Here is a 25,944-nt window from a genome sequence, read left to right as displayed (position 1 = left end):
TCCTTTTCCAACATAGGCCTCAAGGTGCTCCGAATAAACACTTGCAGATTCTACAAACGTAATGTTTCAAAACTGTTCTATCAAAAGAAACGTTCAAGTCTGTGAGTTGAATGCACTCATCGCACAGAAGTTTCTGAGAATGCTTGTCTAGTTTTTAGGTGAAGATATTTCCTTTTCCAGCATAGGCCTCAAAACGCTCCAAATATCCTCTTGCAGATTCCACAAAAAGAGTGTTTCAAAACTGTTCTATCAAAAGGAAGGTTCAACTCTGTGAGTTGAATGAATGCATCGTGAAGAACTTTCTGAGAATGCTTCTCTGTAGTTTTTAGGTGAAGATATTCCATATCCCAGCACAGGCCTCGAAGTGCTCCAAATAACCACTTGCAGATTTTACCAAAAGAGTGTTTCAAAACTGCTCTTTCTACAGGTTAGTTCAAGTCCGTGAGTTGAATGCACTCAACACAAAGAAGTTTCTGAGAATGCTTCTGTTCAGTTTTTATGTGAAGATATTTCCTTTTCCAGCATAGGCCTCAAAAGGCTCCAAATATCCACTTGCAGATTCTACAAAAAGAGTGTTTCCAAACTTCTCTATCAATTGGTAGGTTCAACTCTGTGAGTTGAATGAACTCATCACAAAGAAGTTTCTGAGAATCCTTCTCTCTAGTTTTTATGTGAAGATATTTCCTTTTCCAACATAGGCCTCAAGGTGCTCCGAATAAACACTTGCAGATTCTACAAACGTAATGTTTCAAAACTGTTCTATCAAAAGAAACGTTCAAGTCTGTGAGTTGAATGCACTCATCGCACAGAAGTTTCTGAGAATGCTTCTGTCTAGTTTTTAGGTGAAGATATTTCCTTTTCCAGCATAGGCCTCAAAACGCTCCAAATATCCTCTTGCAGATTCCACAGAAAGAGTGTTTCAAAACTGTTCTATCAAAAGGAAGGTTCAACTCTGTGAGTTGAATGAATGCATCGTGAAGAACTTTCTGAGAATGCTTCTCTGTAGTTTTTAGGTGAAGATATTCCATATCCCAGCACAGGCCTCGAAGTGCTCCAAATAACCACTTGCAGATTTTACCAAAAGAGTGTTTCAAAACTGCTCTTTCTACAGGTAAGTTCAAGTCCGTGAGTTGAATGCACTCAACACAAAGAAGTTTCTGAGAATGCTTCTGTTCAGTTTTTATGTGAAGATATTTCCTTTTCCAGCATAGGCCTCAAACGGCTCCAAATATCCACTTGCAGATTCTACAAAAAGAGTGTTTCCAAACTTCTCTATCAATTGCTAGGTTCAACTCTGTGAGTTGAATGAACTCATCACAAAGAAGTTTCTGAGAATCCTTCTCTCTAGTTTTCATGTGAAGATATTTCCTTTTCCAACATAGGCCTCAAGGTGCTCCGAATAAACACTTGCAGATTCTACAAACGTAATGTTTCAAAACTCTTCTATCAAAAGAAACGTTCAAGTCTGTGAGTTGAATGCACTCATCACACAGAAGTTTCTGAGAATGCTTCTGTCTAGTTTTTAGGTGAAAATATTTCCTTTTCCAGCATAGGCCTCAAAACGCTCCAAATATCCTCTTGCAGATTCCACAGAAAGAGTGTTTCAAAACTGTTCTATCAAAAGGAAGGTTCAACTCTGTGAGTTGAATGAATGCATCGTGAAGAACTTTCTGAGAATGCTTCTCTGTACTTTTTAGGTGAAGATATTCCATATCCCAGCACAGGCCTCGAAGTGCTCCAAATAACCACTTGCAGATTTTACCAAAAGAGTGTTTCAAAACTGCTCTTTCTACAGGTAAGTTCAAGTCTGTGAGTTGAATGCACTCAACACAAAGAAGTTTCTGAGAATGCTTCTGTTCAGTTTTTATGTGAAGATATTTCCTTTTCCAGCATAGGCCTCAAACGGCTCCAAATATCCACTTGCAGATTCTACAAAAAGAGTGTTTCCAAACTTCTCTATCAATTGCTAGGTTCAACTCTGTGAGTTGAATGAACTCATCACAAAGAAGTTTCTGAGAATCCTTCTCTCTAGTTTTTATGTGAAGATATTTCCTTTTCCAACATAGGCCTCAAGGTGCTCCGAATAAACACTTGCAGATTCTACAAACGTAATGTTTCAAAACTGTTCTATCAAAAGAAACGTTCAAGTCTGTGAGTTGAATGCACTCATCGCACAGAAGTTTCTGAGAATGCTTCTGTCTAGTTTTTAGGTGAAGATATTTCCTTTTCCAGCATAGGCCTCAAAACGCTCCAAATATCCTCTTGCAGATTCTACAGAAAGAGTGTTTCAAAACTGTTCTATCAAAAGGAAGGTTCAACTCCGTGAGTTGAATGAATGCATCGTGAAGAACTTTCTGAGAATGCTTCTCTGTAGTTTTTAGGTGAAGATATTCCATATCCCAGCACAGGCCTCGAAGTGCTCCAAATAACCACTTGCAGATTTTACCAAAAGAGTGTTTCAAAACTGCTCTTTCTACAGGTAAGTTCAAGTCCGTGAGTTGAATGCACTCAACACAAAGAAGTTTCTGAGAATGCTTCTGTTCAGTTTTTATGTGAAGATATTTCCTTTTCCAGCATAGGCCTCAAACGACTCCAAATATCCACTTGCAGATTCTACAAAAAGAGTGTTTCCAAACTTCTCTATCAATTGGTAGGTTCAACTCTGTGAGTTGAATGAACTCATCACAAAGAAGTTTCTGAGAATCCTTCTCTCTAGTTTTTATGTGAAGATATTTCCTTTTCCAACATAGGCCTCAAGGTGCTCCGAATAAACACTTGCAGATTCTACAAACGTAATGTTTCAAAACTCTTCTATCAAAAGAAACGTTCAAGTCTGTGAGTTGAATGCACTCATCGCACAGAAGTTTCTGAGAATGCTTCTGTCTAGTTTTTAGGTGAAGATATTTCCTTTTCCAGCATAGGCCTCAAAACGCTCCAAATATCCTCTTGCGGATTCCACAGAAAGAGTGTTTCAAAACTGTTCTATCAAAAGGAAGGTTCAACTCTGTGAGTTGAATGAATGCATCGTGAAGAAATTTCTGAGAATGCTTCTCTGTAGTTTTTAGGTGAAGATATTCCATATACCAGCACAGGCCTCGAAGTGCTCCAAATAACCACTTGCAGATTTTATCAAAAGAGTGTTTCAAAACTGCTCTTTCTACAGGTAAGTTCAAGTCTGTGAGTTGAATGCACTCAACACAAAGAAGTTTCTGAGAATGCTTCTGTTCAGTTTTTATGTGAAGATATTTCCTTTTCCAGCATAGGCCTCAAACGGCTCCAAATATCCACTTGCAGATTCTACAAAAAGAGTGTTTCCAAACTTCTCTATCAATTGGTAGGTTCAACTCTGTGAGTTGAATGAACTCATCACAAAGAAGTTTCTGAGAATCCTTCTCTCTACTTTTTATGTGAAGATATTTCCTTTTCCAACATAGGCCTCAAGGTGCTCCGAATAAACACTTGCAGATTCTACAAACGTAATGTTTCAAAACTGTTCTATCAAAAGAAACGTTCAAGTCTGTGAGTTGAATGCACTCATCGCACAGAAGTTTCTGAGAACGCTTCTGTCTAGTTTTTAGGTGAAGATATTTCCTTTTCCAGCATAGGCCTCAAAACGCTCCAAATATCCTCTTGCAGATTCCACAAAAAGAGTGTTTCAAAACTGTTCTATCAAAAGGAAGGTTCAACTCTGTGAGTTGAATGAATGCATCGTGAAGAACTTTCTGAGAATGCTTCTCTGTAGTTTTTAGGTGAAGATATTCCATATCCCAGCACAGGCCTCGAAGTGCTCCAAATAACCACTTGCAGATTTTATCAAAAGAGTGTTTCAAAACTGCTCTTTCTACAGGTAAGTTCAAGTCTGTGAGTTGAATGCACTCAACACAAAGAAGTTTCTGAGAATGCTTCTGTTCAGTTTTTATGTGAAGATATTTCCTTTTCCAGCATAGGCCTCAAACGGCTCCAAATATCCACTTGCAGATTCTACAAAAAGAGTGTTTCCAAACTTCTCTATCAATTGGTAGGTTCAACTCTGTGAGTTGAATGAACTCATCACAAAGAAGTTTCTGAGAATCCTTCTCTCTGGTTTTTATGTGAAGATATTTCCTTTTCCAACATAGGCCTCAAGGTGCTCCGAATAAACACTTGCAGATTCTACAAACGTAATGTTTCAAAACTGTTCTATCAAAAGAAACGTTCAAGTCTGTGAGTTGAATGCACTCATCGCACAGAAGTTTCTGAGAACGCTTCTGTCTAGTTTTTAGGTGAAGATATTTCCTTTTCCAGCATAGGCCTCAAAACGCTCCAAATATCCTCTTGCAGATTCCACAAAAAGAGTGTTTCAAAACTGTTCTATCAAAAGGAAGGTTCAACTCTGTGAGTTGAATGAATGCATCGTGAAGAACTTTCTGAGAATGCTTCTCTGTAGTTTTTAGGTGAAGATATTCCATATCCCAGCACAGGCCTCGAAGTGCTCCAAATAACCACTTGCAGATTTTACCAAAAGAGTGTTTCAAAACTGCTCTTTCTACAGGTAAGTTCAAGTCCGTGAGTTGAATGCACTCAACACAAAGAAGTTTCTGAGAATGCTTCTGTTCAGTTTTTATGTGAAGATATTTCCTTTTCCAGCATAGGCCTCAAACGGCTCCAAATATCCACTTGCAGATTCTACAAAAAGAGTGTTTCCAAACTTCTCTATCAATTGGTAGGTTCAACTCTGTGAGTTGAATGAACTCATCACAAAGAAGTTTCTGAGAATCCTTCTCTCTAGTTTTTATGTGAAGATATTTCCTTTTCCAACATAGGCCTCAAGGTGCTCCGAATAAACACTTGCAGATTCTACAAACGTAATGTTTCAAAACTCTTCTATAAAAAGAAACGTTCAAGTCTGTGAGTTGAATGCACTCATCGCACAGAAGTTTCTGAGAATGCTTCTGTCTAGTTTTTAGGTGAAGATATTTCCTTTTCCAGCATAGGCCTCAAAACGCTCCAAATATCCTCTTGCGGATTCCACAGAAAGAGTGTTTCAAAACTGTTCTATCAAAAGGAAGGTTCAACTCTGTGAGTTGAATGAATGCATCGTGAAGAAATTTCTGAGAATGCTTCTCTGTAGTTTTTAGGTGAAGATATTCCATATCCCAGCACAGGCCTCGAAGTGCTCCAAATAACCACTTGCAGATTTTATCAAAAGAGTGTTTCAAAACTGCTCTTTCTACAGGTAAGTTCAAGTCTGTGAGTTGAATGCACTCAACACAAAGAAGTTTCTGAGAATGCTTCTGTTCAGTTTTTATGTGAAGATATTTCCTTTTCCAGCATAGGCCTCAAACGGCTCCAAATATCCACTTGCAGATTCTACAAAAAGAGTGTTTCCAAACTTCTCTATCAATTGGTAGGTTCAACTCTGTGAGTTGAATGAACTCATCACAAAGAAGTTTCTGAGAATCCTTCTCTCTACTTTTTATGTGAAGATATTTCCTTTTCCAACATAGGCCTCAAGGTGCTCCGAATAAACACTTGCAGATTCTACAAACGTAATGTTTCAAAACTGTTCTATCAAAAGAAACGTTCAAGTCTGTGAGTTGAATGCACTCATCGCACAGAAGTTTCTGAGAACGCTTCTGTCTAGTTTTTAGGTGAAGATATTTCCTTTTCCAGCATAGGCCTCAAAACGCTCCAAATATCCTCTTGCAGATTCCACAAAAAGAGTGTTTCAAAACTGTTCTATCAAAAGGAAGGTTCAACTCTGTGAGTTGAATGAATGCATCGTGAAGAACTTTCTGAGAATGCTTCTCTGTAGTTTTTAGGTGAAGATATTCCATATCCCAGCACAGGCCTCGAAGTGCTCCAAATAACCACTTGCAGATTTTACCAAAAGAGTGTTTCAAAACTGCTCTTTCTACAGGTAAGTTCAAGTCCGTGAGTTGAATGCACTCAACACAAAGAAGTTTCTGAGAATGCTTCTGTTCAGTTTTTATGTGAAGATATTTCCTTTTCCAGCATAGGCCTCAAAAGGCTCCAAATATCCACTTGCAGATTCTACAAAAAGAGTGTTTCCAAACTTCTCTATCAATTGGTAGGTTCAACTCTGTGAGTTGAATGAACTCATCACAAAGAAGTTTCTGAGAATCCTTCTCTCTAGTTTTTATGTGAAGATATTTCCTTTTCCAACATAGGCCTCAAGGTGCTCCGAATAAACACTTGCAGATTCTACAAACGTAATGTTTCAAAACTCTTCTATAAAAAGAAACGTTCAAGTCTGTGAGTTGAATGCACTCATCGCACAGAAGTTTCTGAGAATGCTTCTGTCTAGTTTTTAGGTGAAGATATTTCCTTTTCCAGCATAGGCCTCAAAACGCTCCAAATATCCTCTTGCGGATTCCACAGAAAGAGTGTTTCAAAACTGTTCTATCAAAAGGAAGGTTCAACTCTGTGAGTTGAATGAATGCATCGTGAAGAACTTTCTGAGAATGCTTCTCTGTAGTTTTTAGGTGAAGATATTCCATATCCCAGCACAGGCCTCGAAGTGCTCCAAATAACCACTTGCAGATTTTATCAAAAGAGTGTTTCAAAACTGCTCTTTCTACAGGTAAGTTCAAGTCTGTGAGTTGAATGCACTCAACACAAAGAAGTTTCTGAGAATGCTTCTGTTCAGTTTTTATGTGAAGATATTTCCTTTTCCAGCATAGGCCTCAAACGGCTCCAAATATCCACTTGCAGATTCTACAAAAAGAGTGTTTCCAAACTTCTCTATCAATTGGTAGGTTCAACTCTGTGAGTTGAATGAACTCATCACAAAGAAGTTTCTGAGAATCCTTCTCTCTGGTTTTTATGTGAAGATATTTCCTTTTCCAACATAGGCCTCAAGGTGCTCCGAATAAACACTTGCAGATTCTACAAACGTAATGTTTCAAAACTGTTCTATCAAAAGAAACGTTCAAGTCTGTGAGTTGAATGCACTCATCGCACAGAAGTTTCTGAGAACGCTTCTGTCTAGTTTTTAGGTGAAGATATTTCCTTTTCCAGCATAGGCCTCAAAACGCTCCAAATATCCTCTTGCAGATTCCACAAAAAGAGTGTTTCAAAACTGTTCTATCAAAAGGAAGGTTCAACTCTGTGAGTTGAATGAATGCATCGTGAAGAACTTTCTGAGAATGCTTCTCTGTAGTTTTTAGGTGAAGATATTCCATATCCCAGCACAGGCCTCGAAGTGCTCCAAATAACCACTTGCAGATTTTACCAAAAGAGTGTTTCAAAACTGCTCTTTCTACAGGTAAGTTCAAGTCCGTGAGTTGAATGCACTCAACACAAAGAAGTTTCTGAGAATGCTTCTGTTCAGTTTTTATGTGAAGATATTTCCTTTTCCAGCATAGGCCTCAAACGGCTCCAAATATCCACTTGCAGATTCTACAAAAAGAGTGTTTCCAAACTTCTCTATCAATTGGTAGGTTCAACTCTGTGAGTTGAATGAACTCATCACAAAAAGTTTCTGAGAATCCTTCTCTCTAGTTTTTATGTGAAGATATTTCCTTTTCCAACATAGGCCTCAAGGTGCTCCGAATAAACACTTGCAGATTCTACAAACGTAATGTTTCAAAACTGTTCTATCAAAAGAAACGTTCAAGTCTGTGAGTTGAATGCACTCATCGCACAGAAGTTTCTGAGAATGCTTCTGTCTAGTTTTTAGGTGAAGATATTTCCTTTTCCAGCATAGGCCTCAAAACGCTCCAAATATCCTCTTGCAGATTCCACAGAAAGAGTGTTTCAAAACTGTTCTATCAAAAGGAAGGTTCAACTCTGTGAGTTGAATGAATGCATCGTGAAGAACTTTCTGAGAATGCTTCTCTGTAGTTTTTAGGTGAAGATATTCCATATCCCAGCACAGGCCTCGAAGTGCTCCAAATAACCACTTGCAGATTTTACCATAAGAGTGTTTCAAAACTGCTCTTTCTACAGGTAAGTTCAAGTCCGTGAGTTGAATGCACTCAACACAAAGAAGTTTCTGAGAATGCTTCTGTTCAGTTTTTATGTGAAGATATTTCCTTTTCCAGCATAGGCCTCAAAAGGCTCCAAATATCCACTTGCAGATTCTACAAAAAGAGTGTTTCCAAACTTCTCTATCAATTGCTAGGTTCAACTCTGTGAGTTGAATGAACTCATCACAAAGAAGTTTCTGAGAATCCTTCTCTCTAGTTTTTATGTGAAGATATTTCCTTTTCCAACATAGGCCTCAAGGTGCTCCGAATAAACACTTGCAGATTCTACAAACGTAATGTTTCAAAACTCTTCTATCAAAAGAAACGTTCAAGTCTGTGAGTTGAATGCACTCATCACACAGAAGTTTCTGAGAATGCTTCTGTCTAGTTTTTAGGTGAAGATATTTCCTTTTCCAGCATAGGCCTCAAAACGCTCCAAATATCCTCTTGCAGATTCCACAGAAAGAGTGTTTCAAAACTGTTCTATCAAAAGGAAGGTTCAACTCTGTGAGTTGAATGAATGCATCGTGAAGAACTTTCTGAGAATGCTTCTCTGTACTTTTTAGGTGAAGATATTCCATATCCCAGCACAGGCCTCGAAGTGCTCCAAATAACCACTTGCAGATTTTACCAAAAGAGTGTTTCAAAACTGCTCTTTCTACAGGTAAGTTCAAGTCTGTGAGTTGAATGCACTCAACCCAAAGAAGTTTCTGAGAATGCTTCTGTTCAGTTTTTATGTGAAGATATTTCCTTTTCCAGCATAGGCCTCAAACGGCTCCAAATATCCACTTGCAGATTCTACAAAAAGAGTGTTTCCAAACTTCTCTATCAATTGCTAGGTTCAACTCTGTGAGTTGAATGAACTCATCACAAAGAAGTTTCTGAGAATCCTTCTCTCTAGTTTTTATGTGAAGATATTTCCTTTTCCAACATAGGCCTCAAGGTGCTCCGAATAAACACTTGCAGATTCTACAAACGTAATGTTTCAAAACTGTTCTATCAAAAGAAACGTTCAAGTCTGTGAGTTGAATGCACTCATCACACAGAAGTTTCTGAGAATGCTTCTGTCTAGTTTTTAGGTGAAGATATTTCCTTTTCCAGCATAGGCCTCAAAACGCTCCAAATATCCTCTTGCGGATTCCACAGAAAGAGTGTTTCAAAACTGTTCTATCAAAAGGAAGGTTCAACTCTGTGAGTTGAATGAATGCATCGTGAAGAAATTTCTGAGAATGCTTCTCTGTAGTTTTTAGGTGAAGATATTCCATATCCCAGCACAGGCCTCGAAGTGCTCCAAATAACCACTTGCAGATTTTATCAAAAGAGTGTTTCAAAACTGCTCTTTCTACAGGTAAGTTCAAGTCCGTGAGTTGAATGCACTCAACACAAAGAAGTTTCTGAGAATGCTTCTGTTCAGTTTTTATGTGAAGATATTTCCTTTTCCAGCATAGGCCTCAAACGGCTCCAAATATTCACTTGCAGATTCTACAAAAAGAGTGTTTCCAAACTTCTCTATCAATTGGTAGGTTCAACTCTGTGAGTTGAATGAACTCATCACAAAGAAGTTTCTGAGAATCCTTCTCTCTAGTTTTTATGTGAAGATATTTCCTTTTCCAACATAGGCCTCAAGGTGCTCCGAATAAACACTTGCAGATTCTACAAACGTAATGTTTCAAAACTGTTCTATCAAAAGAAACGTTCAAGTCTGTGAGTTGAATGCACTCATCGCACAGAAGTTTCTGAGAATGCTTCTGTCTAGTTTTTAGGTGAAGATATTTCCTTTTCCAGCATAGGCCTCAAAACGCTCCAAATATCCTCTTGCAGATTCCACAAAAAGAGTGTTTCAAAACTATTCTATCAAAAGGAAGGTTCAACTCTGTGAGTTGAATGAATGCATCGTGAAGAACTTTCTGAGAATGCTTCTCTGTAGTTTTTAGGTGAAGATATTCCATATCCCAGCACAGGCCTCGAAGTGCTCCAAATAACCACTTGCAGATTTTACCAAAAGAGTGTTTCAAAACTGCTCTTTCTACAGGTAAGTTCAAGTCCGTGAGTTGAATGCACTCAACACAAAGAAGTTTCTGAGAATGCTTCTGTTCAGTTTTTATGTGAAGATATTTCCTTTTCCAGCATAGGCCTCAAACGGCTCCAAATATCCACTTGCAGATTCTACAAAAAGAGTGTTTCCAAACTTCTCTATCAATTGGTAGGTTCAACTCTGTGAGTTGAATGAACTCATCACAAAGAAGTTTCTGAGAATCCTTCTCTCTAGTTTTTATGTGAAGATATTTCCTTTTCCATCATAGGCCTCAAGGTGCTCCGAATAAACACTTGCAGATTCTACAAACGTAATGTTTCAAAACTCTTCTATCAAAAGAAACGTTCAAGTCTGTGAGTTGAATGCACTCATCGCACAGAAGTTTCTGAGAATGCTTCTGTCTAGTTTTTAGGTGAAGATATTTCCTTTTCCAGCATAGGCCTCAAAACGCTCCAAATATCCTCTTGCGGATTCCACAGAAAGAGTGTTTCAAAACTGTTCTATCAAAAGGAAGGTTCAACTCTGTGAGTTGAATGAATGCATCGTGAAGAAATTTCTGAGAATGCTTCTCTGTAGTTTTTAGGTGAAGATATTCCATATCCCAGCACAGGCCTCGAAGTGCTCCAAATAACCACTTGCAGATTTTATCAAAAGAGTGTTTCAAAACTGCTCTTTCTACAGGTAAGTTCAAGTCTGTGAGTTGAATGCACTCAACACAAAGAAGTTTCTGAGAATGCTTCTGTTCAGTTTTTATGTGAAGATATTTCCTTTTCCAGCATAGGCCTCAAACGGCTCCAAATATCCACTTGCAGATTCTACAAAAAGAGTGTTTCCAAACTTCTCTATCAATTGCTAGGTTCAACTCTGTGAGTTGAATGAACTCATCACAAAGAAGTTTCTGAGAATCCTTCTCTCTAGTTTTTATGTGAAGATATTTCCTTTTCCAACATAGGCCTCAAGGTGCTCCGAATAAACACTTGCAGATTCTACAAACGTAATGTTTCAAAACTGTTCTATCAAAAGAAACGTTCAAGTCTGTGAGTTGAATGCACTCATCGCACAGAAGTTTCTGAGAACGCTTCTGTCTAGTTTTTAGGTGAAGATATTTCCTTTTCCAGCATAGGCCTCAAAACGCTCCAAATATCCTCTTGCAGATTCCACAAAAAGAGTGTTTCAAAACTGTTCTATCAAAAGGAAGGTTCAACTCTGTGAGTTGAATGAATGCATCGTGAAGAACTTTCTGAGAATGCTTCTCTGTAGTTTTTAGGTGAAGATATTCCATATCCCAGCACAGGCCTCGAAGTGCTCCAAATAACCACTTGCAGATTTTACCAAAAGAGTGTTTCAAAACTGCTCTTTCTACAGGTAAGTTCAAGTCCGTGAGTTGAATGCACTCAACACAAAGAAGTTTCTGAGAATGCTTCTGTTCAGTTTTTATGTGAAGATATTTCCTTTTCCAGCATAGGCCTCAAAAGGCTCCAAATATCCACTTGCAGATTCTACAAAAAGAGTGTTTCCAAACTTCTCTATCAATTGCTAGGTTCAACTCTGTGAGTTGAATGAACTCATCACAAAGAAGTTTCTGAGAATCCTTCTCTCTAGTTTTTATGTGAAGATATTTCCTTTTCCAACATAGGCCTCAAGGTGCTCCGAATAAACACTTGCAGATTCTACAAACGTAATGTTTCAAAACTGTTCTATCAAAAGAAACGTTCAAGTCTGTGAGTTGAATGCACTCATCGCACAGAAGTTTCTGAGAATGCTTCTGTCTAGTTTTTAGGTGAAGATATTTCCTTTTCCAGCATAGGCCTCAAAACGCTCCAAATATCCTCTTGCAGATTCCACAGAAAGAGTGTTTCAAAACTGTTCTATCAAAAGGAAGGTTCAACTCTGTGAGTTGAATGAATGCATCGTGAAGAACTTTCTGAGAATGCTTCTCTGTAGTTTTTAGGTGAAGATATTCCATATCCCAGCACAGGCCTCGAAGTGCTCCAAATAACCACTTGCAGATTTTACCAAAAGAGTGTTTCAAAACTGCTCTTTCTACAGGTAAGTTCAAGTCCGTGAGTTGAATGCACTCAACAGAAAGAAGTTTCTGAGAATGCTTCTGTTCAGTTTTTATGTGAAGATATTTCCTTTTCCAGCATAGGCCTCAAAAGGCTCCAAATATCCACTTGCAGATTCTACAAAAAGAGTGTTTCCAAACTTCTCTATCAATTGCTAGGTTCAACTCTGTGAGTTGAATGAACTCATCACAAAGAAGTTTCTGAGAATCCTTCTCTCTAGTTTTTATGTGAAGATATTTCCTTTTCCAACATAGGCCTCAAGGTGCTCCGAATAAACACTTGCAGATTCTACAAACGTAATGTTTCAAAACTGTTCTATCAAAAGAAACGTTCAAGTCTGTGAGTTGAATGCACTCATCGCACAGAAGTTTCTGAGAATGCTTCTGTCTAGTTTTTAGGTGAAGATATTTCCTTTTCCAGCATAGGCCTCAAAACGCTCCAAATATCCTCTTGCGGATTCCACAGAAAGAGTGTTTCAAAACTGTTCTATCAAAAGGAAGGTTCAACTCTGTGAGTTGAATGAATGCATCGTGAAGAAATTTCTGAGAATGCTTCTCTGTAGTTTTTAGGTGAAGATATTCCATATCCCAGCACAGGCCTCGAAGTGCTCCAAATAACCACTTGCAGATTTTATCAAAAGAGTGTTTCAAAACTGCTCTTTCTACAGGTAAGTTCAAGTCCGTGAGTTGAATGCACTCAACACAAAGAAGTTTCTGAGAATGCTTCTGTTCAGTTTTTATGTGAAGATATTTCCTTTTCCAGCATAGGCCTCAAACGGCTCCAAATATTCACTTGCAGATTCTACAAAAAGAGTGTTTCCAAACTTCTCTATCAATTGGTAGGTTCAACTCTGTGAGTTGAATGAACTCATCACAAAGAAGTTTCTGAGAATCCTTCTCTCTAGTTTTTATGTGAAGATATTTCCTTTTCCAACATAGGCCTCAAGGTGCTCCGAATAAACACTTGCAGATTCTACAAACGTAATGTTTCAAAACTGTTCTATCAAAAGAAACGTTCAAGTCTGTGAGTTGAATGCACTCATCGCACAGAAGTTTCTGAGAACGCTTCTGTCTAGTTTTTAGGTGAAGATATTTCCTTTTCCAGCATAGGCCTCAAAACGCTCCAAATATCCTCTTGCAGATTCCACAAAAAGAGTGTTTCAAAACTGTTCTATCAAAAGGAAGGTTCAACTCTGTGAGTTGAATGAATGCATCGTGAAGAACTTTCTGAGAATGCTTCTCTGTAGTTTTTAGGTGAAGATATTCCATATCCCAGCACAGGCCTCGAAGTGCTCCAAATAACCACTTGCAGATTTTACCAAAAGAGTGTTTCAAAACTGCTCTTTCTACAGGTAAGTTCAAGTCCGTGAGTTGAATGCACTCAACACAAAGAAGTTTCTGAGAATGCTTCTGTTCAGTTTTTATGTGAAGATATTTCCTTTTCCAGCATAGGCCTCAAACGGCTCCAAATATCCACTTGCAGATTCTACAAAAAGAGTGTTTCCAAACTTCTCTATCAATTGGTAGGTTCAACTCTGTGAGTTGAATGAACTCATCACAAAGAAGTTTCTGAGAATCCTTCTCTCTAGTTTTTATGTGAAGATATTTCCTTTTCCAACATAGGCCTCAAGGTGCTCCGAATAAACACTTGCAGATTCTACAAACGTAATGTTTCAAAACTCTTCTATCAAAAGAAACGTTCAAGTCTGTGAGTTGAATGCACTCATCGCACAGAAGTTTCTGAGAATGCTTCTGTCTAGTTTTTAGGTGAAGATATTTCCTTTTCCAGCATAGGCCTCAAAACGCTCCAAATATCCTCTTGCGGATTCCACAGAAAGAGTGTTTCAAAACTGTTCTATCAAAAGGAAGGTTCAACTCTGTGAGTTGAATGAATGCATCGTGAAGAAATTTCTGAGAATGCTTCTCTGTAGTTTTTAGGTGAAGATATTCCATATCCCAGCACAGGCCTCGAAGTGCTCCAAATAACCACTTGCAGATTTTATCAAAAGAGTGTTTCAAAACTGCTCTTTCTACAGGTAAGTTCAAGTCTGTGAGTTGAATGCACTCAACACAAAGAAGTTTCTGAGAATGCTTCTGTTCAGTTTTTATGTGAAGATATTTCCTTTTCCAGCATAGGCCTCAAACGGCTCCAAATATCCACTTGCAGATTCTACAAAAAGAGTGTTTCCAAACTTCTCTATCAATTGCTAGGTTCAACTCTGTGAGTTGAATGAACTCATCACAAAGAAGTTTCTGAGAATCCTTCTCTCTAGTTTTTATGTGAAGATATTTCCTTTTCCAACATAGGCCTCAAGGTGCTCCGAATAAACACTTGCAGATTCTACAAACGTAATGTTTCAAAACTGTTCTATCAAAAGAAACGTTCAAGTCTGTGAGTTGAATGCACTCATCGCACAGAAGTTTCTGAGAACGCTTCTGTCTAGTTTTTAGGTGAAGATATTTCCTTTTCCAGCATAGGCCTCAAAACGCTCCAAATATCCTCTTGCAGATTCCACAAAAAGAGTGTTTCAAAACTGTTCTATCAAAAGGAAGGTTCAACTCTGTGAGTTGAATGAATGCATCGTGAAGAACTTTCTGAGAATGCTTCTCTGTAGTTTTTAGGTGAAGATATTCCATATCCCAGCACAGGCCTCGAAGTGCTCCAAATAACCACTTGCAGATTTTACCAAAAGAGTGTTTCAAAACTGCTCTTTCTACAGGTAAGTTCAAGTCCGTGAGTTGAATGCACTCAACACAAAGAAGTTTCTGAGAATGCTTCTGTTCAGTTTTTATGTGAAGATATTTCCTTTTCCAGCATAGGCCTCAAAAGGCTCCAAATATCCACTTGCAGATTCTACAAAAAGAGTGTTTCCAAACTTCTCTATCAATTGCTAGGTTCAACTCTGTGAGTTGAATGAACTCATCACAAAGAAGTTTCTGAGAATCCTTCTCTCTAGTTTTTATGTGAAGATATTTCCTTTTCCAACATAGGCCTCAAGGTGCTCCGAATAAACACTTGCAGATTCTACAAACGTAATGTTTCAAAACTGTTCTATCAAAAGAAACGTTCAAGTCTGTGAGTTGAATGCACTCATCGCACAGAAGTTTCTGAGAATGCTTCTGTCTAGTTTTTAGGTGAAGATATTTCCTTTTCCAGCATAGGCCTCAAAACGCTCCAAATATCCTCTTGCAGATTCCACAGAAAGAGTGTTTCAAAACTGTTCTATCAAAAGGAAGGTTCAACTCTGTGAGTTGAATGAATGCATCGTGAAGAACTTTCTGAGAATGCTTCTCTGTAGTTTTTAGGTGAAGATATTCCATATCCCAGCACAGGCCTCGAAGTGCTCCAAATAACCACTTGCAGATTTTACCAAAAGAGTGTTTCAAAACTGCTCTTTCTACAGGTAAGTTCAAGTCCGTGAGTTGAATGCACTCAACACAAAGAAGTTTCTGAGAATGCTTCTGTTCAGTTTTTATGTGAAGATATTTCCTTTTCCAGCATAGGCCTCAAACGGCTCCAAATATCCACTTGCAGATTCTACAAAAAGAGTGTTTCCAAACTTCTCTATCAATTGGTAGGTTCAACTCTGTGAGTTGAATGAACTCATCACAAAGAAGTTTCTGAGAATCCTTCTCTCTAGTTTTTATGTGAAGATATTTCCTTTTCCAACATAGGCCTCAAGGTGCTCCGAATAAACACTTGCAGATTCTACAAACGTAATGTTTCAAAACTCTTCTATCAAAAGAAACGTTCAAGTCTGTGAGTTGAATGCACTCATCGCACAGAAGTTTCTGAGAATGCTTCTGTCTAGTTTTTAGGTGAAGATATTTCCTTTTCCAGCATAGGCCTCAAAACGCTCCAAATATCCTCTTGCGGATTCCACAGAAAGAGTGTTTCAAAACTGTTCTATCAAAAGGAAGGTTCAACTCTGTGAGTTGAATGAATGCATCGTGAAGAAATTTCTGAGAATGCTTCTCTGTAGTTTTTAGGTGAAGATATTCCATATCCCAGCACAGGCCTCGAAGTGCTCCAAATAACCACTTGCAGATTTTATCAAAAGAGTGTTTCAAAACTGCTCTTTCTACAGGTAAGTTCAAGTCTGTGAGTTGAATGCACTCAACACAAAGAAGTTTCTGAGAATGCTTCTGTTCAGTTTTTATGTGAAGATATTTCCTTTTCCAGCATAGGCCTCAAACGGCTCCAAATATCCACTTGCAGATTCTACAAAAAGAGTGTTTCCAAACTTCTCTATCAATTGGTAGGTTCAACTCTGTGAGTTGAATGAACTCATCACAAAGAAGTTTCTGAGAATCCTTCTCTCTAGTTTTTATGTGAAGATATTTCCTTTTCCAACATAGGCCTCAAGGTGCTCCGAATAAACACTTGCAGATTCTACAAACGTAATGTTTCAAAACTGTTCTATCAAAAGAAACGTTCAAGTCTGTGAGTTGAATGCACTCATCGCACAGAAGTTTCTGAGAACGCTTCTGTCTAGTTTTTAGGTGAAGATATTTCCTTTTCCAGCATAGGCCTCAAAACGCTCCAAATATCCTCTTGCAGATTCCACAAAAAGAGTGTTTCAAAACTGTTCTATCAAAAGGAAGGTTCAACTCTGTGAGTTGAATGAATGCATCGTGAAGAACTTTCTGAGAATGCTTCTCTGTAGTTTTTAGGTGAAGATATTCCATATCCCAGCACAGGCCTCGAAGTGCTCCAAATAACCACTTGCAGATTTTACCAAAAGAGTGTTTCAAAACTGCTCTTTCTACAGGTAAGTTCAAGTCCGTGAGTTGAATGCACTCAACACAAAGAAGTTTCTGAGAATGCTTCTGTTCAGTTTTTATGTGAAGATATTTCCTTTTCCAGCATAGGCCTCAAAAGGCTCCAAATATCCACTTGCAGATTCTACAAAAAGAGTGTTTCCAAACTTCTCTATCAATTGCTAGGTTCAACTCTGTGAGTTGAATGAACTCATCACAAAGAAGTTTCTGAGAATCCTTCTCTCTAGTTTTTATGTGAAGATATTTCCTTTTCCAACATAGGCCTCAAGGTGCTCCGAATAAACACTTGCAGATTCTACAAACGTAATGTTTCAAAACTGTTCTATCAAAAGAAACGTTCAAGTCTGTGAGTTGAATGCACTCATCGCACAGAAGTTTCTGAGAATGCTTCTGTCTAGTTTTTAGGTGAAGATATTTCCTTTTCCAGCATAGGCCTCAAAACGCTCCAAATATCCTCTTGCAGATTCCACAGAAAGAGTGTTTCAAAACTGTTCTATCAAAAGGAAGGTTCAACTCTGTGAGTTGAATGAATGCATCGTGAAGAACTTTCTGAGAATGCTTCTCTGTAGTTTTTAGGTGAAGATATTCCATATCCCAGCACAGGCCTCGAAGTGCTCCAAATAACCACTTGCAGATTTTACCAAAAGAGTGTTTCAAAACTGCTCTTTCTACAGGTAAGTTCAAGTCCGTGAGTTGAATGCACTCAACAGAAAGAAGTTTCTGAGAATGCTTCTGTTCAGTTTTTATGTGAAGATATTTCCTTTTCCAGCATAGGCCTCAAAAGGCTCCAAATATCCACTTGCAGATTCTACAAAAAGAGTGTTTCCAAACTTCTCTATCAATTGCTAGGTTCAACTCTGTGAGTTGAATGAACTCATCACAAAGAAGTTTCTGAGAATCCTTCTCTCTAGTTTTTATGTGAAGATATTTCCTTTTCCAACATAGGCCTCAAGGTGCTCCGAATAAACACTTGCAGATTCTACAAACGTAATGTTTCAAAACTGTTCTATCAAAAGAAACGTTCAAGTCTGTGAGTTGAATGCACTCATCGCACAGAAGTTTCTGAGAATGCTTCTGTCTAGTTTTTAGGTGAAGATATTTCCTTTTCCAGCATAGGCCTCAAAACGCTCCAAATATCCTCTTGCAGATTCCACAAAAAGAGTGTTTCAAAACTGTTCTATCAAAAGGAAGGTTCAACTCTGTGAGTTGAATGAATGCATCGTGAAGAACTTTCTGAGAATGCTTCTCTGTAGTTTTTAGGTGAAGATATTCCATATCCCAGCACAGGCCTCGAAGTGCTCCAAATAACCACTTGCAGATTTTACCAAAAGAGTGTTTCAAAACTGCTCTTTCTACAGGTAAGTTCAAGTCTGTGAGTTGAATGCACTCAACACAAAGAAGTTTCTGAGAATGCTTCTGTTCAGTTTTTATGTGAAGATATTTCCTTTTCCAGCATAGGCCTCAAACGGCTCCAAATATCCACTTGCAGATTCTACAAAAAGAGTGTTTCCAAATTTCTCTATCAATTGGTAGGTTCAACTCTGTGAGTTGAATGAACTCATCACAAAGAAGTTTCTGAGAATCCTTCTCTCTAGTTTTTATGTGAAGATATTTCCTTTTCCAACATAGGCCTCAAGGTGCTCCGAATAAACACTTGCAGATTCTACAAACGTAATGTTTCAAAACTGTTCTATCAAAAGAAACGTTCAAGTCTGTGAGTTGAATGCACTCATCGCACAGAAGTTTCTGAGAATGCTTCTGTCTAGTTTTTAGGTGAAGATATTTCCTTTTCCAGCATAGGCCTCAAAACGCTCCAAATATCCTCTTGCGGATTCCACAGAAAGAGTGTTTCAAAACTGTTCTATCAAAAGGAAGGTTCAACTCTGTGAGTTGAATGAATGCATCGTGAAGAAATTTCTGAGAATGCTTCTCTGTAGTTTTTAGGTGAAGATATTCCATATCCCAGCACAGGCCTCGAAGTGCTCCAAATAACCACTTGCAGATTTTATCAAAAGAGTGTTTCAAAACTGCTCTTTCTACAGGTAAGTTCAAGTCTGTGAGTTGAATGCACTCAACACAAAGAAGTTTCTGAGAATGCTTCTGTTCAGTTTTTATGTGAAGATATTTCCTTTTCCAGCATAGGCCTCAAACGGCTCCAAATATCCACTTGCAGATTCTACAAAAAGAGTGTTTCCAAACTTCTCTATCAATTGGTAGGTTCAACTCTGTGAGTTGAATGAACTCATCACAAAGAAGTTTCTGAGAATCCTTCTCTCTAGTTTTTATGTGAAGATATTTCCTTTTCCAACATAGGCCTCAAGGTGCTCCGAATAAACACTTGCAGATTCTACAAACGTAATGTTTCAAAACTGTTCTATCAAAAGAAACGTTCAAGTCTGTGAGTTGAATGCACTCATCGCACAGAAGTTTCTGAGAACGCTTCTGTCTAGTTTTTAGGTGAAGATATTTCCTTTTCCAGCATAGGCCTCAAAACGCTCCATATATCCTCTTACAGATTCCACAAAAAGAGTGTTTCAAAACTGTTCTATCAAAAGGAAGGTTCAACTCTGTGAGTTGAATGAATGCATCGTGAAGAACTTTCTGAGAATGCTTCTCTGTAGTTTTTAAGTGAAGATATTCCATATCCCAGCACAGGCCTCGAAGTGCTCCAAATAACCACTTGCAGATTTTACCAAAAGAGTGTTTCAAAACTGCTCTTTCTACAGGTAAGTTCAAGTCCGTGAGTTGAATGCACTCAACACAAAGAAGTTTCTGAGAATGCTTCTGTTCAGTTTTTATGTGAAGATATTTCCTTTTCCAGCATAGGCCTCAAACGGCTCCAAATATCCACTTGCAGATTCTACAAAAAGAGTGTTTCCAAACTTCTCTATCAATTGGTAGGTTCAACTCTGTGAGTTGAATGAACTCATCACAAAGAAGTTTCTGAGAATCCTTCTCTCTAGTTTTTATGTGAAGATATTTCCTTTTCCAACATAGGCCTCAAGGTGCTCCGAATAAACACTTGCAGATTCTACAAACGTAATGTTTCAAAACTCTTCTATCAAAAGAAACGTTCAAGTCTGTGAGTTGAATGCACTCATCGCACAGAAGTTTCTGAGAATGCTTCTGTCTAGTTTTTAGGTGAAGATATTTCCTTTTCCAGCATAGGCCTCAAAACGCTCCAAATATCCTCTTGCGGATTCCACAGAAAGAGTGTTTCAAAACTGTTCTATCAAAAGGAAGGTTCAACTCTGTGAGTTGAATGAATGCATCGTGAAGAAATTTCTGAGAATGCTTCTCTGTAGTTTTTAGGTGAAGATATTCCATATCCCAGCACAGGCCTCGAAGTGCTCCAAATAACCACTTGCAGATTTTACCAAAAGAGTGTTTCAAAACTGCTCTTTCTACAGGTAAGTTCAAGTCCGTGAGTTGAATGCACTCAACACAAAGAAGTTTCTGAGAATGCTTCTGTTCAGTTTTTATGTGAAGATATTTCCTTTTCCAGCATAGGCCTCAAACGGCTCCAAATATCCACTTGCAGATTCTACAAAAAGAGTGTTTCCAAACTTCTCTATCAATTGGTAGGTTCAACTCTGTGAGTTGAATGAACTCATCACAAAGAAGTTTCTGAGAATCCTTCTCTCTGGTTTTTATGTGAAGATATTTCCTTTTCCAACATAGGCCTCAAGGTGCTCCGAATAAACACTTGCAGATTCTACAAACGTAATGTTTCAAAACTGTTCTATCAAAAGAAACGTTCAAGTCTGTGAGTTGAATGCACTCATCGCACAGAAGTTTCTGAGAACGCTTCTGTCTAGTTTTTAGGTGAAGATATTTCCTTTTCCAGCATAGGCCTCAAAACGCTCCAAATATCCTCTTGCAGATTCCACAAAAAGAGTGTTTCAAAACTGTTCTATCAAAAGGAAGGTTCAAATCTGTGAGTTGAATGAATGCATCGTGAAGAACTTTCTGAGAATGCTTCTCTGTAGTTTTTAGGTGAAGATATTCCATATCCCAGCACAGGCCTCGAAGTGCTCCAAATAACCACTTGCAGATTTTACCAAAAGAGTGTTTCAAAACTGCTCTTTCTACAGGTAAGTTCAAGTCCGTGAGTTGAATGCACTCAACACAAAGAAGTTTCTGAGAATGCTTCTGTTCAGTTTTTATGTGAAGATATTTCCTTTTCCAGCATAGGCCTCAAACGGCTCCAAATATCCACTTGCAGATTCTACAAAAAGAGTGTTTCCAAACTTCTCTATCAATTGGTAGGTTCAACTCTGTGAGTTGAATGAACTCATCACAAAGAAGTTTCTGAGAATCCTTCTCTCTAGTTTTTATGTGAAGATATTTCCTTTTCCAACATAGGCCTCAAGGTGCTCCGAATAAACACTTGCAGATTCTGAAAACGTAATGTTTCAAAACTGTTCTATCAAAAGAAACGTTCAAGTCTGTGAGTTGAATGCACTCATCGCACAGAAGTTTCTGAGAATGCTTCTGTCTAGTTTTTAGGTGAAGATATTTCCTTTTCCAGCATAGGCCTCAAAACGCTCCAAATATCCTCTTGCGGATTCCACAGAAAGAGTGTTTCAAAACTGTTCTATCAAAAGGAAGGTTCAACTCTGTGAGTTGAATGAATGCATCGTGAAGAAATTTCTGAGAATGCTTCTCTGTAGTTTTTAGGTGAAGATATTCCATATCCCAGCACAGGCCTCGAAGTGCTCCAAATAACCACTTGCAGATTTTATCAAAAGAGTGTTTCAAAACTGCTCTTTCTACAGGTAAGTTCAAGTCTGTGAGTTGAATGCACTCAACACAAAGAAGTTTCTGAGAATGCTTCTGTTCAGTTTTTATGTGAAGATATTTCCTTTTCCAGCATAGGCTTCAAACGGCTCCAAATATCCACTTGCAGATTCTACAAAAAGAGTGTTTCCAAACTTCTCTATCAATTGGTAGGTTCAACTCTGTGAGTTGAATGAACTCATCACAAAGAAGTTTCTGAGAATCCTTCTCTCTAGTTTTTATGTGAAGATATTTCCTTTTCCAACATAGGCCTCAAGGTGCTCCGAATAAACACTTGCAGATTCTACAAACGTAATGTTTCAAAACTGTTCTATCAAAAGAAACGTTCAAGTCTGTGAGTTGAATGCACTCATCGCACAGAAGTTTCTGAGAACGCTTCTGTCTAGTTTTTAGGTGAAGATATTTCCTTTTCCAGCATAGGCCTCAAAACGCTCCAAATATCCTCTAGCAGATTCCACAAAAAGAGTGTTTCAAAACTGTTCTATCAAAAGGAAGGTTCAACTCTGTGAGTTGAATGAATGCATCGTGAAGAACTTTCTGAGAATGCTTCTCTGTAGTTTTTAGGTGAAGATATTCCATATCCCAGCACAGGCCTCGAAGTGCTCCAAATAACCACTTGCAGATTTTACCAAAAGAGTGTTTCAAAACTGCTCTTTCTACAGGTAAGTTCAAGTCCGTGAGTTGAATGCACTCAACACAAAGAAGTTTCTGAGAATGCTTCTGTTCAGTTTTTATGTGAAGATATTTCCTTTTCCAGCATAGGCCTCAAACGGCTCCAAATATCCACTTGCAGATTCTACAAAAAGAGTGTTTCCAAACTTCTCTATCAATTGGTAGGTTCAACTCTGTGAGTTGAATGAACTCATCACAAAGAAGTTTCTGAGAATCCTTCTCTCTAGTTTTTATGTGAAGATATTTCCTTTTCCAACATAGGCCTCAAGGTGCTCCGAATAAACACTTGCAGATTCTACAAACGTAATGTTTCAAAACTGTTCTATCAAAAGAAACGTTCAAGTCTGTGAGTTGAATGCACTCATCGCACAGAAGTTTCTGAGAATGCTTCTGTCTAGTTTTTAGGTGAAGATATTTCCTTTTCCAGCATAGGCCTCAAAACGCTCCAAATATCCTCTTGCAGATTCCACAGAAAGAGTGTTTCAAAACTGTTCTATCAAAAGGAAGGTTCAACTCTGTGAGTTGAATGAATGCATCGTGAAGAACTTTCTGAGAATGCTTCTCTGTAGTTTTTAGGTGAAGATATTCCATATCCCAGCACAGGCCTCGAAGTGCTCCAAATAACCACTTGCAGATTTTACCAAAAGAGTGTTTCAAAACTGCTCTTTCTACAGGTAAGTTCAAGTCCGTGAGTTGAATGCACTCAACACAAAGAAGTTTCTGAGAATGCTTCTGTTCAGTTTTTATGTGAAGATATTTCCTTTTCCAGCATAGGCCTCAAAAGGCTCCAAATATCCACTTGCAGATTCTACAAAAAGAGTGTTTCCAAACTTCTCTATCAATTGCTAGGTTCAACTCTGTGAGTTGAATGAACTCATCACAAAGAAGTTTCTGAGAATCCTTCTCTCTAGTTTTTATGTGAAGATATTTCCTTTTCCAACATAGGCCTCAAGGTGCTCCGAATAAACACTTGCAGATTCTACAAACGTAATGTTTCAAAACTGTTCTATCAAAAGAAACGTTCAAGTCTGTGAGTTGAATGCACTCATCGCACAGAAGTTTCTGAGAATGCTTCTGTCTAGTTTTTAGGTGAAGATATTTCCTTTTCCAGCATAGGCCTCAAAACGCTCCAAATATCCTCTTGCAGATTCCACAAAAAGAGTGTTTCAAAACTGTTCTATCAAAAGGAAGGTTCAACTCTGTGAGTTGAATGAATGCATCGTGAAGAACTTTCTGAGAATGCTTCTCTGTAGTTTTTAGGTGAAGATATTCCATATCCCAGCACAGGCCTCGAAGTGCTCTAAATAACCACTTGCAGATTTTACCAAAAGAGTGTTTCAAAACTGCTCTTTCTACAGGTAAGTTCAAGTCTGTGAGTTGAATGCACTCAACACAAAGAAGTTTCTGAGAATGCTTCTGTTCAGTTTTTATGTGAAGATATTTCCTTTTCCAGCATAGGCCTCAAACGGCTCCAAATATCCACTTGCAGATTCTACAAAAAGAGTGTTTCCAAATTTCTCTATCAATTGGTAGGTTCAACTCTGTGAGTTGAATGAACTCATCACAAAGAAGTTTCTGAGAATCCTTCTCTCTAGTTTTTATGTGAAGATATTTCCTTTTCCAACATAGGCCTCAAGGTGCTCCGAATAAACACTTGCAGATTCTACAAACGTAATGTTTCAAAACTGTTCTATCAAAAGAAACGTTCAAGTCTGTGAGTTGAATGCACTCATCGCACAGAAGTTTCTGAGAATGCTTCTGTCTAGTTTTTAGGTGAAGATATTTCCTTTTCCAGCATAGGCCTCAAAACGCTCCAAATATCCTCTTGCAGATTCCACAAAAAGAGTGTTTCAAAACTGTTCTATCAAAAGGAAGGTTCAACTCTGTGAGTTGAATGAATGCATCGTGAAGAACTTTCTGAGAATGCTTCTCTGTAGTTTTTAGGTGAAGATATTCCATATCCCAGCACAGGCCTCGAAGTGCTCCAAATAACCACTTGCAGATTTTACCAAAAGAGTGTTTCAAAACTGCTCTTTCTACAGGTAAGTTCAAGTCCGTGAGTTGAATGCACTCAACACAAAGAAGTTTCTGAGAATGCTTCTGTTCAGTTTTTATGTGAAGATATTTCCTTTTCCAGCATAGGCCTCAAACGGCTCCAAATATCCACTTGCAGATTCTACAAAAAGAGTGTTTCCAAACTTCTCTATCAATTGGTAGGTTCAACTCTGTGAGTTGAATGAACTCATCACAAAGAAGTTTCTGAGAATCCTTCTCTCTAGTTTTTATGTGAAGATATTTCCTTTTCCAACATAGGCCTCAAGGTGCTCCGAATAAACACTTGCAGATTCTACAAACGTAATGTTTCAAAACTGTTCTATCAAAAGAAACGTTCAAGTCTGTGAGTTGAATGCACTCATCGCACAGAAGTTTCTGAGAATGCTTCTGTCTAGTTTTTAGGTGAAGATATTTCCTTTTCCAGCATAGGCCTCAAAACGCTCCAAATATCCTCTTGCAGATTCTACAAAAAGAGTGTTTGAAAACTGTTCTATCAAAAGAAAGGTTCAACTCTGTGAGTTGAATGAATGCATCGTGAAGAACTTTCTGAGAATGCTTCTCTGTAGTTTTTAGGTGAAGATATTCCTTATCCCAGCACAGGCCTCGAAGTGCTCCAAATAACCACTTGCAGATTTTACCAAAAGAGTGTTTCAAAACTGCTCTTTCTATAGGTAAGTTCAAGTCTGTGAGTTGAATGCACTCAACACAAAGAAGTTTCTGAGAATGCTTCTGTTCAGTTTTTATGTGAAGATATTTCCTTTTCCAGCATAGGCCTCAAAAGGCTCCAAATATCCACTTGCAGATTCTACAAAAAGAGTGTTTCCAAACTTCTCTATCAATTGGTAGGTTCAACTCTGTGAGTTGAATGAACTCATCACAAAGAAGTTTCTGAGAATCCTTCTCTCTAGTTTTTATGTGAAGATATTTCCTTTTCCAACATAGGCCTCAAGGTGCTCCGAATAAACACTTGCAGATTCTACAAACGTAATGTTTCAAAACTGTTCTATCAAAAGAAACGTTCAAGTCTGTGAGTTGAATGCACTCATCGCACAGAAGTTTCTGAGAATGCTTCTGTCTAGTTTTTAGGTGAAGATATTTCCTTTTCCAGCATAGGCCTCAAAACGCTCCAAATATCCTCTTGCAGATTCCACAGAAAGAGTGTTTCAAAACTGTTCTATCAAAAGGAAGGTTCAACTCTGTGAGTTGAATGAATGCATCGTGAAGAACTTTCTGAGAATGCTTCTCTGTAGTTTTTAGGTGAAGATATTCCATATCCCAGCACAGGCCTCGAAGTGCTCCAAATAACCACTTGCAGATTTTACCAAAAGAGTGTTTCAAAACTGCTCTTTCTACATGTAAGTTCAAGTCCGTGGGTTGAATGCACTCAACACAAAGAAGTTTCTGAGAATGCTTCTGTTCAGTTTTTATGTGAAGATATTTCCTTTTCCAGCATAGGCCTCAAAAGGCTCCAAATATCCACTTGCAGATTCTACAAAAAGAGTGTTTCCAAACTTCTCTATCAATTGCTAGGTTCAACTCTGTGAGTTGAATGAACTCATCACAAA

The sequence above is a fragment of the Pongo pygmaeus genome, chromosome 11, assembly GCF_028885625.2.
Source record: "Pongo pygmaeus isolate AG05252 chromosome 11, NHGRI_mPonPyg2-v2.0_pri, whole genome shotgun sequence".
Classification (NCBI taxonomy): domain Eukaryota; kingdom Metazoa; phylum Chordata; class Mammalia; order Primates; family Hominidae; genus Pongo; species Pongo pygmaeus.
The sequence above is the reverse complement of the archived record's forward strand: the minus strand, read 5'-3'. Positions refer to the sequence as shown.